This window comes from Lissotriton vulgaris, chromosome 2_1, assembly GCF_964263255.1.
Source record: "Lissotriton vulgaris chromosome 2_1, aLisVul1.2, whole genome shotgun sequence".
Lineage (NCBI taxonomy): Eukaryota > Metazoa > Chordata > Amphibia > Caudata > Salamandridae > Lissotriton > Lissotriton vulgaris.
In genome coordinates this window covers 1,917,540,057-1,917,557,771 of record NC_141687.1, presented here as the reverse complement: position 1 = coordinate 1,917,557,771, position 17,715 = coordinate 1,917,540,057, and the positions used below count along the sequence as shown (strand labels likewise).

Here is a 17,715-nt window from a genome sequence, read left to right as displayed (position 1 = left end):
CCACACAAACATACAAACAATTGCTCACTATGTAATTTAAATGATTCTCAAGTGAACCTTTTTTCCCAAAAATGGACAGAGAAGACAATCTTTACAGGAATCAGGGACAATCGAATAGACAGAACAACACTTAAAAATTGGATGGAATGTATGAACCCTCAGACTTTTCTACACTTAAACTGTAATAAATAGCCCATAAGGGCGTGCTGCTCTTCAATTGCTAAGCTAATAAATCAGGTGCTCCAAATTAAAAGCATCTGATGGAAATATTACATTAATATTTCCAAAAGGAAAGCAAAAATGATCTTAACGAGGAAGGTTCTTGCTTAAAAATAAATACATTTAAAACTATTACAATAAAACGATTTATAAAATACACCAGCTTTAGAATTCCTAAATAAAATCAATAAACAATTTACTTGTTCAAAACACAGTATGTTCAAATGTAAAAATAGAACTATATTTTAAGTGTTATTCTGTGGCACATTAGATTATGCTGGCCTGACATACAACTATTTAGTGCATCCTTGACTGAAAATGTTCCAAACCAAAAAAAGAAGACTCAAAATTCTTATCACACTCAGAAAATCACATATGCAGTCTCTCCTACATCTAAGCCACACAGTCTACATTTCATGAATTCTTGCATGCTTCTTCGACCTCTTGAGTTTTTGTTTGTTGTCAACCTTATGTTAAGTAGCAGGTAGTGAACTTCTTTCTGGCATGCAAGCCACAGGAGCGTAAGTTGCCCGAGAGAAGAGAGTACAACATGGATGTGAAAGTTGAGCTGTCATTTTAAGAGAGCTTTTCCAATAGTAGCACCCTAAAGGAGAACGTTTAAGGTTAGCCACCCAAAAATAATATCCAGATGATGACATGCATAGGAGTAATTTCATAATTTACAACAGATTACAATGATTGGACTATTATTATGCTTTGATACAGGGAACACTAAATTTTCTGATCATGAAACTTCAAAGAATCCAAAACTATAGCCGCAAAGCTAGCGCTGAAGAAACCACGCAGATCTTCTGCATCCCTGTCCCACAAAGAGCTCTACTGGCTTCCAATTCCACAAAGGATACAGTTCGAATCACTAAGCATTGTTTTCAAGGCTCTGCATGGACTCAGGCCGATGCCACAACAGAAGAAATGTGTCTGGTATGCCCTAACAAGATATCTTCGATCCTCTGCAGCTCATCTGGTCGGCACACCCAGAGTGAGAACCACTAGATTTGGAGGAGGAGCATTCAGCTCTGCAGCCGCTCATTTATGAAACAAACTCCCTCCTAATCTCAGGCAAATATAAGATTTCGTACACTCCAGGATAATGCTTAAAACCTGGCTCTACCCAAGGGAGTAATGAAATCCAAGCAGTTCAGTCCTCCTCATGGTAACTTGTGCTAACAGGGGAGTAAAAAGCAATCTTAGCGCCTAGATACCCATGGGGTGATAGTGCGGTTTATAAGACCACGTTACATTACATTACATGGGCAATGCAATGCCGGATGGGAGTGGAGCTATGCAAAGTCCTACTTGGACTTCAAAGACACTGTCTGCGCTCACACACAAAGATCGTCACACTAGCCTATTGTGACTTCAGACAGACTGGGACCAGGGCAAAGAGGTAGGAAATTCAGGAAACTTTTGTGGGGGTGAAAACTCCAGACGTTTCTTCCATTTCGAAGCGGACATCAGGTATAAAAATAGGACCATACGACCCACTCTTCAGTTCACTTGTGGCCCTTCGATGAGACTCTTAGAGGACTGACCTGTGGCGCCAAGAGGACTGCCTTGCTGCTTGAGACCTACTTTTCTGCTTGACCCAGGACTTCCAGAGTGACTACAAGGGCTTGTTGACTGGCATCTTGATCAGAGCCTCAGGGACAAAAAATGCTCCAGTCATCTTGAACCTTGTGTTCTGATCCCCCAAGTGATGCCTCTCTAGTACTAGGCTTTTTGGAGTGGTGCTAAAGGTGCCCAGATAGCCCAAATCCAAAACCTAGGACTTCAATTTGTTTTGCAGCAGCTCTCACTGCATTCTCAGCAACAGCAAATCCTGTTTAGCAGCTCCTCGCAGAAAGGGTATCTAGCATTGTGGAGCCCTTGTCGGGATAAAGCCTGCAGCTTTATCCTGCTGTTTTTTTTTACTTCCTAAAAAGAGACTTTGTCCGAAAGTAGAAATCTTCAGGACAACTTCTTTCAGAGGCTCCCTGACGATGACACCTCCTCCTTGAACACAACTGGCTGCCCTGCCTCGTTGAAATGTACTTTCTCAAACAATTTTCATGAAAAATTATTTTAAGTACAAAGGTAAGCAGAGATTAGGACCATTCCATTTTATGTATCTGAACCGCGCTCAATTGTGACAGTCCGTAACTTACCACAAATGCAACTAGATGTCTACGGTTAGCACTTTGATCTTTTTGCTGCTATTTTACTCTTTAAATGTTAATACTTCATAACTTCAGTTCTACTGACTGGATTTTTGTCATTCTGGTGGCAAATAATGTATTAAAATGTGCTTTATTTTCCAAATTGGTGAGGGGTTTTTGTTTATTACAATTTAAGTGTGGCCTTTGAGTTGGGACCAATTGCTTCTTTACCAAACTACCAGAGGATTAAACGCAGGTTAATTTAGTGACTTTTTTGTGGTTCACCCGGACAAGGTTGTAGCTGCTGCCTGAGTAGGGTTTCACTCCTCTCAACCAACAGCCCAATTTCTCAAAGAAGACAAATATAATAAGTATGGAGATTTTATCTTTGGTTCACATAAGGGAGGCTTCATGCCTTTAAGATATGGGAAGGAGATAGTGCAATTGTTTTCTAGTTTTGTCACAGGCATAGCCCCTTGGAGTCATACTAGTTTCCGAGTATACATGAATGATTGAAAGAGTAAGGTTTAAGATATATGAATCATGATTCCTCTGACATTAGTTCTTTGATAATACACTATTCGTCAAACTCTTTAGGAATACTGCACAATTTGCAACATTTCAGAATATTAGTATGTGATTTAAATTGATATAAAAATAAAGTAGCATTTATACGCCATGCACTACATTAGAACTTTACATTGTACACATCAATATCAAACTACTGTGCGTTTTAAACAGGCACTTGTAAGTTTAATGTTGAACACTAGAAATAAGTCAAAGATCAAAGTGTTAAAAAAGTATACAAATATTCAACCTCCAAGGGCAATATTTTTAAGATTCGCTGTAAAAAACTGAGCGAGTCAAAAGGTGTAAATTCTTGTACACAGAAAAAAAGATAAGGTGATTGAGGCTTAAGTGCCTGTTGTTTTCAATTTTCAAAGAGACAGGTTAGCCAAATGCAGGCTCAACCTCTTCTTACGGTCAGGAAGTTCCAATTAATGAATGTACAAAACACATTGCAATACTGGGAGTTTCCATTTGAGCCAAGTGGGTCAGTAGACACCCAACATCTCAGGCAACACTGCCATATGGAGTAGCTGAGAGTGAAAGGGAATTTCTCCTGTTCTGCTGATTCAGTATTGTAAAAAGACAATGTTATGTAATAATTGTATTCTTTCCCTCAACTGCACGCCAGTGTTTCAGTGAGTAATAAGATCCTATGAACATTGATGCTTATATGTAGCATGCCACTTCTTAGGTCGTGAGATAATTGCTCTGGACTCGACAGACAAGTATAGGCATAAATTGAAATGTGCCAAACCTAAAAAAAATAGGAATTCAGTTCCGCTTCCCATTAGCTGTGGCGCCCCCAATGTTGGTGGGTGGTTGACGTTTGCTGTAAAACAGCTGTGAACACTGTTTCAGCTAAAGACATCACCAAAAGATAAAAGATGTGCAATTAACCTGTGGTTTCTTATTTTACACTCTACTCAGTAGGTAGTCCTTAAAAGACAGCAGTAGCACCCTTTTAGCCGAGGCTTTGGCACGAGAACACTATAACATTTTATTAAGCATCCTTATATGTAACTACTTACACTTAACTCTTAGTAGTACAACCCGAATCAGCAGGCCCATGTTCACTCATGGTGGGAAATCAAGGATACGTTTCATGCAAGGTACATACACTTTAAAAAGTAACATTCACAATGTAGTTAGTTACCAAGATGAAAAAACAAAGCATTTGCTAAGCTCAGAGAAACTGTACAAAACTGCATTCACATCCTGAATAGTAGTATTTCTACTATAGCACACACAAGTTTGCTTATGTTTAGGAGAAAATAACTGAAGAGCAGATCATTAAGAATAGCATTATGGGTTGAACAATAAAAAAAAAGTAGTGCGTTTAAGTGCACTATTCAGACACCCCAGTGAGTGCAACAAAATGCATCCCACACTGTAAACACTGTAGTTGAACTAATTGCCAGAGGTCAGCACAGCTGATCTGGGATTATCCAACTGCTTTGAGAAACCCAGGGGATAAAATAGGCACAGTAGGTAGATTAATAAATCCTGACAGTTGCAAGGTTGAAAGGCAGGGGTTTTTCCAATACCTGTGTGCAGACTGCAAGCTACCACACATTTTAACTATTTTTTTTTATCTTGGAAGGATGCATTTCCCTTTTTGATCTTACTGACACGGCGTAAAAATTGAGAGGCAATATGGAACTAGAAAAAAAAGCTAGACTTACTAGGGGCTGTTTAGCAATTTACAGATATTACGAACAGCATTCGGAAGCATACTTGAGCGTGATCCTCGGACTGTTCACTTAAAACTTTTAGCACCTGCCCTTAAAATGCTGCAATGCACTGTGCTAATGGCTCTATTCAGAAGCCACAAATAGCCGGAAAGCAAATTCTGCCAAAAAGCATGTCCCGGTTTCATGAATAACGCCTTGAGGCTTTTGGTGTTTCATGTGAAACAATCTAATATTTTCTAAATTAATAAGGATTAATTAAGCAAAGAAAAACCTGCCAAAAATCCATCGGCCACCCAAGAGTAACATTTTTTTTATCTCGGCTCTCAAATTACTTGCCTACGGAGGCCTGGGGCACCTGCTCTCATCCAAACCCTCGCGCAAATGGCCGGTGCAAAGTAACGTCATCTATGCTGACCTGTCACCCAAAAACTGTTGTGTTATGTTAAGGAAGCCTAGGCTGTAAAGCGCAACAAGTCATTAAGAAGGTGTCAGTAACCCACAGAACCGAAAAAAAAACAGGCCTTCCCCTCCTCAGTTAGTGGTGAAACAACAAAATAGATTGCATTTGTTTGACTTGAAAATTAATTGTCTGTTAGTCAACAAGTGTTTCTGCTGTGTTCTAATCGATCACTTTCCACATAAACGTGAGTGCTAGTTCAATTAAGGCATTAAATAAAAAATATATATATATATATAATATTATATATACACACACACACACACATACACACACAAGCAGGAATGGAGAATAAGGCTAACAAATCCAGTTGATTCATCGAACGATTTAAAAAAAAAAAGTTAAAACCTTGACCATTAGAGTTTACGAGAACTATACCTTAAATCTAAAGAGGTGAATACTTGACTTAATAGATTTTATGATTTGGGTGAACTATCTTACAATGTAATTTACTTAACCAACTTCAGAGTGCTAGGTACTTGAAGAATGTGCCAAACCAAAATAGCTTGGTACCATATCTGGACTACACAGAAACAAAACAAGTGATGTGAGAAACATGGCGGTTCTGGCAGGCAATATCAAATGCATTTCCGAACAGCTCGTCAGCAAGAGGAGTCTCCATGTCAGTGATATGAACAAGCCCTCACTCTAAATAACTAACCTCCATGCCTGCTAGTGAAGGACGAAGCAAGATTTAACTCCCCACATCACAGCTGTCAGGGGAAAAAACTCTTCTGCAAAAAGTAGTATACACCAGAATTGAGAAAATTATTGTGGTTCCTAATACGTTGTCATTCGATGTGAATTCCAACAAATTGGGCGTGTTAAGATTACATTCGTGTTTAAGGGTCGAAGTGGGCCAAGGGGTACCATTCTTTGGTAGTGTGTCAATATAATAGGATGGTTCACTGTAAGGTATTTGGCTCCAAAATAAACTGAAGATAAACGGAGATTGCCCACAAATGATTTTCAATCAAAAATGCTGATTTGTGCAGAACAGGTACAAATGCCTTATTTATTTATGCTCATAACTGGTAAATTTCTGATGTAGTGAGTGACTGCTAAGATCAAAGTTAGTGGCTGCCAACAAAAGTGAAGGGGCCGAGTATAAATGTGAAAAATAATTATGTATTTAAAGACAAAGGGAAATTAAAGTAACAGTCTGTAGATTTTGTGTTTGCCAAAAGGACCAACTATTGCAGTTTTTGGAGAGGTTCTGCATACAGGAGACTCTGTTGTTATATTGTAGCACATGACCTATAAATCGTTTGAAATTATCTCCCATCTGCCCTCTGTTCCTTAAAGTTAGATAGAGATATATATAAATATAGATATATTTATATATATAGATACACACACACATTTACAGACACATTTACATATACACATATGCATTCTTCCTAGTGGTGCGTGGTCAACATTTTTCAACCCTGGGACTAAGGGGGGTCGTCATAGGGCTAGAACTTGGTGGCATCTTCTCTTGGACTACGCTATTATAGCAGTGCTCCATGAGGGCGGGGAAGCGCTGCCCCACCGACAGCTGCAAGTTGCATGTAAAAAATAAAATGGCAATGGAATGATTTCATTGTCTTTTTTTTATTTTTATTACTGTGCGTGCCGCAGTGCCCCCGAGCCCTGAGACATGCAGGGCATGTCCTTTGCTGCCTATCGGCAGCATGGAGGACTGAAGCAGTGGCTGGCTGGACCCTAAAAAGTGGACATGTCAGTTTGGACAGCTGTCTTGCGACAGCCAAAGTGACATGCACACTTTGAAGCTCCCTATCCCGAGCTGTCTTAGGACAGTTAAATGGAGAATACGCAGAGGCCTCCAGGGCCTGAAGGAGCATCTGGCCAACCCACCCCATTCAATCGTGGTACTTCTTTCATGCTGGTTAATAGCACGAGAGCAATGTATGGACTGGTTAGGGAAGCTCCACAGCAGACTGCACATTCAGAACACCGAGGAGGATGTGCAGCAGCGGGTAAGTACCATATTTATTTTAAATTTTAGTGTAGTTGTTTTATTTTGGGCTTTAGAAGGGAGGAGGTGTTTTAGTTTGGGCAGCCTTGGGGGCACATCGCTCACCCCACAACTCTCAAATGTTACCAGCCAACCTGTACTATACTAGCTGTTTTTTATCTAAATTGTTCGATATGATGAATCTTTACACTGGCAAAGGAACCTTTACAGTCAAAATGCACTGGAGAATACAAATGATTAATATAAATATGGAATACTAAAGAAAATGCAATGATGTGAAAAATTCAACAACAAAAATGGAGTATGAGAAAGCATTTTCTTCGAGCAGAAGAAATTAATAAAACGACGATGCTTTGTAGAAACCATATTTAACTGTGAATATTGAATAACAATTCATGTGGAAAAGTGAATAATTTAACTGTAAATCAATGAGACATCACGCCTAAATATGGTAGGGTATGAAATGATTTCCTTCATGTAGAAGGTAGACTGTATTGTACTAAATTAAGTATCCAAGATAAGAGCACACAATAAACAAAGTTACAGCTGTGAAAAGAAGTTCAATACGTGGAATACTGACTCACTTTTAGATATTATTTAAATACACCATAAGTGAGAATCCCCCATTTTTGGAGTATACATCCAAGACAGGGAGTGGTCTTTGAAGTGAGAGATATTCTTTTCTTTTATTAATCTTTATTTCGGCAATTGCCATAAAAGATATACATAAAATTGATACAAAAAAAAAATACAAAAAAACATTTCATCAGAAAATCGACAGGCACATAAATACGAAGAAGGAACATCAACTTTCCTATATACAATCCCACAAGCCAACCATGATTCCTTACAACAATCTAAAATGTTTATAATTTCCAGTTAAAAAATGATCAGATAAATCTAAAACCTTATATATAGCTGCATATCAGAAAACTTTGAAGAGCAATCAAGGACTCAAGGATTCAATGCTCTTGGGAGTAGGAGCATTCTCTTATGCCATACTGCTTCTAAAAATTTGGCCATTGCAAACACAATCGGTTTAGATAAGTCAGTTTTAAGGATTCTAAAGGCCTCCGAGCATTTGCGAAACCCTAGATTTTTACATAAGGGTATAACCCAATACCTTCTGGCTGCAATGTAGGCAGGGCAAAAGAAGACTAGGTGCAGTTCGTCTTCCAGGCTTAAATTGCAACCAGGGCAGTTTTCCAGGGTCTGTTGTTTCTATTTACATGTGAATGCTCTTAGCGGAAGAGTACTGTACCGCCATTGGAGGTATAATTTTCTAGCCAAGTTTGGGTAAATGTCATTGATTACTGACTCAAAATTATAAGAGTCTTTCACCCCGAGAAAAGTGCTAACCAAGGAATCTGGACGTGTACCCTGTGTGCGAGCTGCCAGGTTACATGCGTAGAAGGCTGCCACCAGATGTTTGCCGGACATACCCTGGCATGCCACTTCAGGGTCGCTCCAAAGGGACGGAAGGCCCAACCGGTCAAATTCAGATTTTATATATTTGAACCAAGGAATCTTCTCTATAACAGGAAACGCAAGAATTTCCTGTAATTCCTGTCTATAGTTAGCTAACTCAGGAGTGGACCATAATCTTCTCTAAAAAGTTAAGGGTTTTACACCCACCACTTCATTCAGAGTCTTCATATCCATATCCAGCCTAAGTGGGAAGAGTGGTGTGCTTACCGGCAACTTTAGGAGTTGTCTCAGAAACTTATTTTCTAGAGTGACCAGATCTTTTCTGCATGTATGCCCCCAAAGTTCACTACCATAGAGGATTGCTCCTATGGCCTGGAGTCTGTAAATTTCCAACGGGGGGGCTAGCGGCCTGATAGATGATCTGTTGGAATTTACTAGCCTGATTATTCCCCCTGTTAGTTGTGCCAATCTGAGCTGTGACTTGGCCTGGTGATCACCCCATTCCAATTTCTCATTAATGGTCACGCCCAGATATTCGAACGTATAGACTCTTTCAAGCCTGTTCATGCCTATAGAAGGGTTAGGTCGTGTTTTTTTGGGGGATTAAAAATCATAAACTTAGTTTTTGTGGCGTTTATTTCGAGACCATGTTCTCGACAAAAAGACTCGAACCCCTCCAAAATGCGCTGAATCCCCATAGGGGATTTAGACAGCAGCAGAGTGTCATCCGCAAACATGATTGCAGGCACCCTGCTGCCACCAAGCCTGGGTGCATCAGAGTTAGTGACATTATTTAAAAAGTCAATCACTCCGTTGACAAAGAGGCAGAACAGGGTCGGTGCAAGAACACAGCCCTGCCTTACCCCTCTGCCAACGGGAAACCTTTTAGAAAGGCAGCCCAACCTCCCGCACCTTACCTGTGCATAGTTGTGCGTGTGTAAGCGGATGATAATATCTAGGAGATCTGAGGGGATACCAAGTTTGGCAAGTACCGTCCAGAGTTTGCTTCGCGGGACCAAATCAAATGGCGCACGAAGGTCGACAAAGACGGTATATAGTGTTCCCCCTCTACCCGGACCGTCTTCCAAAAGAGAAGGGCCAGCCGGAAAAGTTGGTCCGTGGTTGACACCTTGCTCCTGAATCCCGCCTGAAATGTACTTAAGATCGAATGATCCGCCATCCATTCCTGGAGGCGGTCTAGAATCAGCCTCGCAAAAAGTTTTTGCCAAACATCAATGAGGCTGATAGGCCTGTAGTTGGCTGGGAGCAGAGGAGAGCCCTTCTTGAAGATAGGTACAATCTCTGCTCCCAGCCAAGTACTGGGGACCGCCATTCCAGCGAGGACTGCGTTGAACAATAGCAGCAAATAGGGAGCCCAAACCCCAGGTTGGTTCTTAAATAGGTCACCCGGGATTGTATCTAATCCTGGGGCTTTTCCTACTGGTAATTTGGAAACCTCCTCCAAGGAGAAATGCAAAGGGTCAGCGCCCTCATTGGGCAGAGATTGCGCTGTTAGCTCAACCCTGGGAGACGAATATTCAAGCGAAGAGCCGGCTCGAGGCTTCAACAAGCCCTGGTCAGCTTCTTCGTACAGGCAGCAAAAATGGTCTTCCCACACTGAAGCCGCTATGCTGACCTCAACAGCCTGAGTCGGCTCAGCAGATTCAGAGAGATATTCATACAAATGTCCAAATGGGATGAGGAATTTTGTAGCAAGAGAACTTTGTGATAGAGCATCTGAACCGTATAGGGAATGACACTTGGGAGTTTGTAAGGCCAAATGTGGGGATAAACAATGTGTGGTAAAAAGCAGGTGGAGAATGCAAGTATCATTAGACACCTGTGTAAAGACCAGTCTAATGTCGAAGGCCAACAGGTTTCTGTTGAACTTCTAGTGAGGTTACATTAGGGGGCATAAGCATGTGTAGAGCACACAGAGGGTCTAAGTTAAAAGAATCCCTCAAGCAGAACATTTAGATCGACCAAGTAAGCCAAGAGGATGAGGCTGGTACTTAGCTAACCGAGAATATTTGAACCAATTTGTAATATCCATTAGAGGAGTCCGAGTTGGAGGCAGGAGTTGAGAGGACCTTTACATAGATGTTCCTGCTAGGCTCAAACAAGTCAACAAGAAGTTCATCTATTGTCTATTTACTCTTCCTTCAGCTTTACTCTTGTTTTCATTTACATTGTTTCCATGCATTCACTGCTGACTTCCCTTTGCTTCTCCTGGATGCAGTGCTTAGAGTCCAACCTGCTATCTTCCTTTTGCTTCTCCTGCATGTAGTGCTCAGATTCCTGCTCGCCTCATGCTTGCCTGCTATTCCTGCAGACACAGGCCATGTTCAGAGGCTGGCTGTTGCACTTGGATTATGTTAGTAGGGCAGAACTTTATGCTTCTGTGGGGATAAGCATATCAAGGCAAGCCATTTTCAGAAACAAGCCCAGTACCTGTGGAGTCGGCTCTCTGCCGGCACAACAGCATGATTGGAGAGAGGAAGGAGGGGCTAATGACTGGAGTGCTACCACCTTTTCAGCATGCCAATCTGTCGAGGGCACACTGTTGGGTGAAACAAATTTAAGATTCTGTCTTTATTAGAAAAAAGCAAAATTTGTAAGTGATAACGGTCTTGTCTGTACTGCCCCTATTTACTGTGGCAAGGAAACTCCCCACACACGTTTTTCTTCAATAGGTAATCATAAACATGCAGGTACCTATTAGTGGAAGTGTCAGAAAAAATACTGATGCTGATTATAATGTACCTGTGTAGCATGTGAGTAGGAACATTGCCTGTGCCTAATAGTCCTGCTTGTGCAGCATCTGTTCTGTGTCAGGAAGCAGATGCTCCCTGTTCTGTACCTGTCTGTTACCGATGGATACTTGTAATGCTGCTTACCATTCTGTACCAGTGCTCTGCTATATGTTAGTGAAATTTGGTAAAACCAACCACTATATAATTGGCAACGCTTTTTGGGAAACTGGTGAAGTTATAGAAAATGGCCTGACCAAGACAAAAAATGTAGCATGAATGTTAGTCTAACATTCATGCTACATTTTTTGTCTTGGTCAGGCCATTTTCTATAACTTCACCAGTTTCCCACTGACATTGCCTTTGACAAACTCAGCACAAATGGTTTCATTGAAAATAAACTGTCACTACCCAAATGAGTACTGTACCTTTACTAAGTTATGGCTCATCGATTTCAATGTTTCTTGTGTACCAGCTTTACAACACACTTTGGTTTAATTTGCCTATAGGTATACATTAGCTTCTATTTAACCAACAATGTCAATAAAGGGTATTAAACCAGAAATGGACTTGTCTTATTTCTCACTTTTTTCTACAACAATCTCAGTTTCCCATCATCATTCTTCCTATTTTTATTAGGATATTATATATTTCAGTTTTCAAATTTAGCTTACATTCAAAGACCTTTTAATCTGAATAAAAGTGGTGTATGTAACTCTTTCTAGCATTTCACTAAAATCTAAAGGGCAGATTTTTCAAGCACCTTGCGCCACTTTTGCGTCACTTTTCCCATGTTAAAAGTGACGCAAAAGTGGCACATGGGGTTTTAAATCTGCCCCTAACTATCGTGCTTGGTCTAGGTGCGTTTTCCTAATCAACTTCAAGAAAAAAAAATGTTGCCTGGCAGGACTCTGCAAACAAAACAGCGCTACAGCCAATCACTGACTTATCTTAACACACGGGGCCACGCTTTCCTTTGCTAACAGTTCCTCTTAATTTCCAACAAGAGAAATCCTGCTGCTGTCTGTTCAATTCCAGGGAGCAAACATACTTGGGAAGGTGAATGGGGAAAGTCACCAGTGAGACTAAGAACATGAGGGCCTCAACACAACACGAGATGAGGACCCTAAGATTGGCAACACTTTTACAGTAACCACCTTGAAGAACACCTTAGAGACTTAAGGTCAAGTAGTGATCGTTTTACGCCACTAGGGTCTACTTCTGATTCAAGCCGATGTTTGTGGCAAATGGTGGTTGGGAGAACTAAGTGAGTTCAGCATCCTTGAAGAGTTCAACAAGGCAAGCTACACTGTGGCTCTTTTAACTGCTTAAGAGAGCAGTGCTAGTCTTGGAAAGCCCTTGCAGGCGATGACAGCACCTGTGATAGGGGCTTTCTGATGGTCCATTTGAGTAGATATTGCCAAAGAAGGGTTGACATTTGAAGAATCTAAGTGAAGGCATTCTGTGTGTCACTTTCTAGAAGACCTATGGGGTAGGTACACACAGAAGGCTTAGGCGAGGCCAGACATGCGAGCAGAGTTTTAGAAATGTGAAAATCACTAGAAGGCTTGAGGACTAATACTTGGGAGAAATTCACAGAGCTAGAGGAAAGAATTTTCCGGACTTTGGAGAGTAAAAGCGGAGAGGATATAATTACATTATTGTGCAGAAAGGCAAAAGGGGTATGTGGAATGTCCAATCAATGTAAATGTAGTATACTTGTAAAGCGCACAGCTGCCCCAGCAACGGGGCGCCCCGGTGCTGTATAACGCTGTAGAAACCTACCTTGCTCTCCCTGTGAGATGCCCCTCCTGGGCACCCCCAAGGTGAAGCCAGGCATCCCAGTGTTGTTGGGGCCGTTGTGGAGATTAAGCAAGCTATTGCCCAGAGTTGCAGCGTGGGACCCATGATTAGAGTAGGCGCTGAGGCGAGAATTATCGAGTCCGCGGACATTGAGCCCAAGACCCTGCCGCGTCGGGACTTGAACCCTGGTCCCGGGCCTGATCTCTGCTTCAGAGTCTGTCGCTCTAACCAGTGAGCCACACTTCTCCACAATTAATGTAAACTCCTGTGGAGATTTAGGTTATAAAATATCTCTGGGAGACGTCTGTAGTCGTTAAATTAGGAGGAAACTGGCGCACTAGAACGGCCATAGTGCGGACAACGCTGGGGACGATGTCAATTGGGAAGCATGTGCCAGGAGAGCAATAGTAGTAGACTCGGGGTAACCTATATGGGAGTATACCACTTCAATGGAATTCAGTGAGTTTACGTGATAAGTGTACAAACGAGCATTTTGAGGATATACACAGGGGGAGGAGGAGGGAGTATCGTTGTGTGGATACTTTAAATGGACTTAGATAACGAAAATGACTACAATGCGAGCAAGGTTGTATTTGATTGCTATAAAAAGTCATATTATGGTCATGTCAAAGGTACGTAAGAAAACTCACGGTGGTGGATATAATTTTATTTATTTATGCGTTTTTATACAGCGAGGACTTTATCCGAAGGCGTCAGAGCACTTCACAATAGGAACAGTAATGATACATGAGGAGAAAATTACAAGTGAACAAATTACAAAAGCAAACGTTAAGTTACATGGGGCAAAAGTGAAAATTGTGAGCAAACAAAATACATGAGGTAGCAAACTGTGCAATACAGGAGGAAAAGTGACATGTGTGCAGGTTACAAGAGAAAACAAAGTACAATTAGATGTATAATACTGCAATAAATGGCAGTTACTCAAGCACAAGAACAAACGTTACGTAGGCAATGGTGGCACTTGTGCAAGCATCTAAAGCAAACAAAACGTGAGAGGTAGCAAACAGTGTGTTACAAGAGAAAAGTGGTGTGTGCATGTTACAAAAGAGTACCAAACACAGGTACAAGGATAATACCGCAATAAATGTATTATTCTTCGACTTGTATTTTGTACATCTTTGTAACCTGCACCCATTTCACTTTTTTCTCCTGTAATGCACCGATTGCTACCTCATGTATTTTGGTTGCTCACTAGTGTCACTTTGATCCATGTAACTTATTGTTTGCATTTGTATTTTGTTCCTGTATATCATTATTGGTCCTTATGTGAAGCGCTCTGACACCTTCGGGTAAAGTCCGCGCTTTATAAAAGTGCATAAATAAATAAATAAATAAATAAATAAATAAACACTGGGAAGGCATAGTCATGGGGAATAGAATGTTCAATAATGCAAGAGCTAGGGGTAGTTGCAATAATATGTACATATGTGTAGGTACCTTACTTTACAACGTCAGAAAAGTAACTGTAATTAAAAAAAACTGTCAACATGTACTCAACAACTCCCATGCTTACAGAACTCTCTTTCTCACTCACTGTCTCGCTGTAAAGGCCGGAGCTGAGGGATGGGCTCAGCCCCCACCATCCCTCTCCACCTACGCCACGCCCCCACCTCCCATAAAATAAAGTTTGGGTCTAGTCTGCAGTTTCTTACCTCCCGGGAATGCTCTCCGCCGCTTTCTACAGCCACGACCTGCAGCATGCCCGTCCACTCACAGGATCACCCCCAGTCAGGTTGCAAATCCCAAACGCCCAGGATCCCAGTCGCGCGCATACAATGCCAGGAAAAGGCGTCCTCCGGGTTGTCCTCTGACACACTGTTACCGGACGCAGAGCACTGCAACAGCCGAGGAGGGGGAGGAAAAGGAGGAGGGGAACAAGGGAGGAGCAAAGCAAAGAGGAGGTGACAGAAAGAAAGGAAGTTAAGTACTTGATCTACTACGGAGAGGAAGTTTAAGGGCCGGTGAGAGAAGCTAGAGAAGGAAAGATGCACAGGGTTGGTAGGTGGAGCTAGCCAAAAAGGCGGGGCCAAATATAAGGCTAGGGACAGAAAGTACGAGAGGAAATGTGACGAGACTTAGCGGAGTACGGCGCAGTAACCAAAGGAGATAGACTTATAAGGTAGAAAGGGCGTGGAAGAAAAAGAAGGCGGCGGTGGTATAAAGCAGAGGCGTGGTTAATGGAGAAAAAAACCGGGAAGGTGGGCGTCTCAAACTATTCGGGACATCTCTCGGGCTAAGGCGAGGAGAGTGCATGGAGGTAGAGCGTGGAGCGAAGCCGGGGCAAGTAGGCAGAGAGTAAGCGGAGGAAAAGAACCTCCCAATTCCTTTTTCTTCTTCGAAAGAAAATACGAAGAGCCGATTCCCAAACCGGACGAATAGCATGAAAATGAAAAAAGGACAAGGAGACTGAAAATGGCGCTGATAAACACTAAAGAAAGACAAACAAGTGAACACGGTGTAGTCCAGCAAAAAATAAATAAATATCAAAATGGCAAACATACTTTCGTAGATGGGAAAGAAAGAACGCATTAATTTATTACGCCTTATATATTTGAACACCATTGTTGATAATAAAGCAGAGGATATGGCGTAACGACCAGAGGGGCCTACTTTGGAGCTGGGGAAACAGGTTCGAGCCTCGTTATCTGATCAGCAGTTTATTTTACTTATTTATTTAATGCTTTTTTTTTATAGCGCGAACTTTACCCGAAGTTACATTACATGAGGACATATAAGTCTGTGATTCTGGGCAAAATACTTAATTTCCCCGTGCTTACTAAACAAGGATTGACATAGCCAAGAGGTCTCGCCTTTGGGACATTGTAAGTGTTTAGCCAGGCAGCACATTGTCCTGAGTGGTTCAATTATATTAAGCCAAAATTAGAATGTGTAGAAGCTCGTGGCATTGGGAGCAGTGGCGGGTAGCTTGTAGTGGTGTAGGGACAGCTAAGGAAAGCTTGCAGAAGTGGGCCCCATAAGCAAAAATACAAAATCATTCACAAAAAGAAAAAAATACAGTTTCAGGGAGAGTCTGCAGCACAGTCCTCTCTTGTGTACCTCTGATTGTGAAGTGTTTTCCTCCTCTTGTGTTTCCAAGACAGAGGTGGGCACAAAAGAGCTGGCTTTTCACACCAGGGAGCTAGATTGACACCTTATTGAGATTAGATCACTTGCAGGCAAGTCTCTGCTCCTGCTATTGGTCTCAGGCGCCATCTGAAAAAGAGCAAAGGCAGCAGCCAGTGCCGCATTTCACTTCATAATAGTACAGTCACAGACATTTCGACCAACACACCATCTCCCCAATATTGTAACAGCTACGGTGACATCTTCCTCGTACACGCCATACACATGCGTGCGCATGCACAAACACCTACATTCTGACTGTAAATCTCACACACACTAGTAAAATAACAGCAATTTCGTCTGTCTCTGTTTCACATAAGCGGTTTTGATTGCGCGCAATTTTACAGAGCATAATCTGCTAACCGGAAGCAAACACAATAGGTGGGTGTCACTGCACACTTGATACAGACTCTGAGCCATGACTATCCTCTGTCTAAGATTACTACTTAGTTCTCAAAAGTGTAAAAAGCAAGATAAAATGGACATGTGCGTTGAAAGGCTCTGCACCATGTATTATTATATGCTCATCCATGCGCGTGCTGGAGTTTGCTACATCTCAGCGTCACTCGCCGTGAACCCAGAGGTGTGCTGTTGTACTTTGTATAAGTAGACACTTGTAGTCAGGTTGTAGGTTTCTTGAAGTCTTCTTTAATAATCCATGTCAAGCAATATCAAACCGGGATCATACATGTACAACTGTAATCCAGCTCTAGTAACTCCTATGCCAGCCCCACCAGGAGCAACCTGCCTAGCTGCTCAGGCCATCTCCAACTCACACACACAGGCACCCAGGCATTCCATTCATCACAGGCACACCAACATTCCGTCACCATCTCTTGCTCTGGCTGAGCAGCTAGGAAGACCTAGGCTGATTTACATGGCCATGTAAATCTCAGGATACAACATTATCCCTTTCCTTTGAAAATGAAAGTAAAACCTACAATCCCAAAAATAAGAAAAGGACTGTACACAATACAATAATGTTCATAACCTAGGGATAATAAGGCATAGTAAAAACATGCAACAAATTACATGCATCAAATTCGCCCCTCCTCCCTAATGAAAGTTGTAAAGATTCATTAAAAAAACAATGAAAGTTGTTAAGATTCATTAAATAAAAATCATCACACATTTGCAGATAGGGAAGGAACAATGTAAAGAAATATTACATATGCAACTAACAAAGACCCCATCCTTTCCCAAAAACACAAGAGCTGAAGGGTTAAATACCCCACAATGAACACCCGAACCCAGAAACCAACATCAAGGGTGAACAAACACTACAAATGCACGTGTACCACAATATGGACCACATAAAGAGTACACACACACACAGTGTGGCGCGGGGCGACTTACACACAACAACATCTGAAGCGTGGGGCGACTTGCACAGAACAACATGTGATGCGCAGGACGACTTACACAGGACAACACGTGAGGCACAACAACATCTACAGCGCAGGGCGACTTACACAGGACAACAAGTGAGGCGCAGGGCGACTTACACACAGGACAA

At 41.7% G+C, this 17,715-nt stretch overlaps 1 protein-coding gene across 11 annotated transcripts in view; it reads right to left on the bottom strand.

Annotated features, from left to right (window-relative positions):
* AKAP13 (A-kinase anchoring protein 13) overlaps positions 1-14,919 on the bottom strand; it is a 1,375,395-nt gene extending 1,360,476 nt beyond the window's left edge. For all 11 annotated transcript variants that reach the window (XM_086958098.1, XM_086958099.1, XM_086958104.1 and 8 more), the window contains exon 1: positions 14,729-14,919. The gene's annotated coding sequence lies outside the window, so the exon portion shown is untranslated. The remainder of the gene's footprint in view (positions 1-14,728) is intronic.
* Between the last annotated feature and the right edge of the window lie 2,796 nt (positions 14,920-17,715).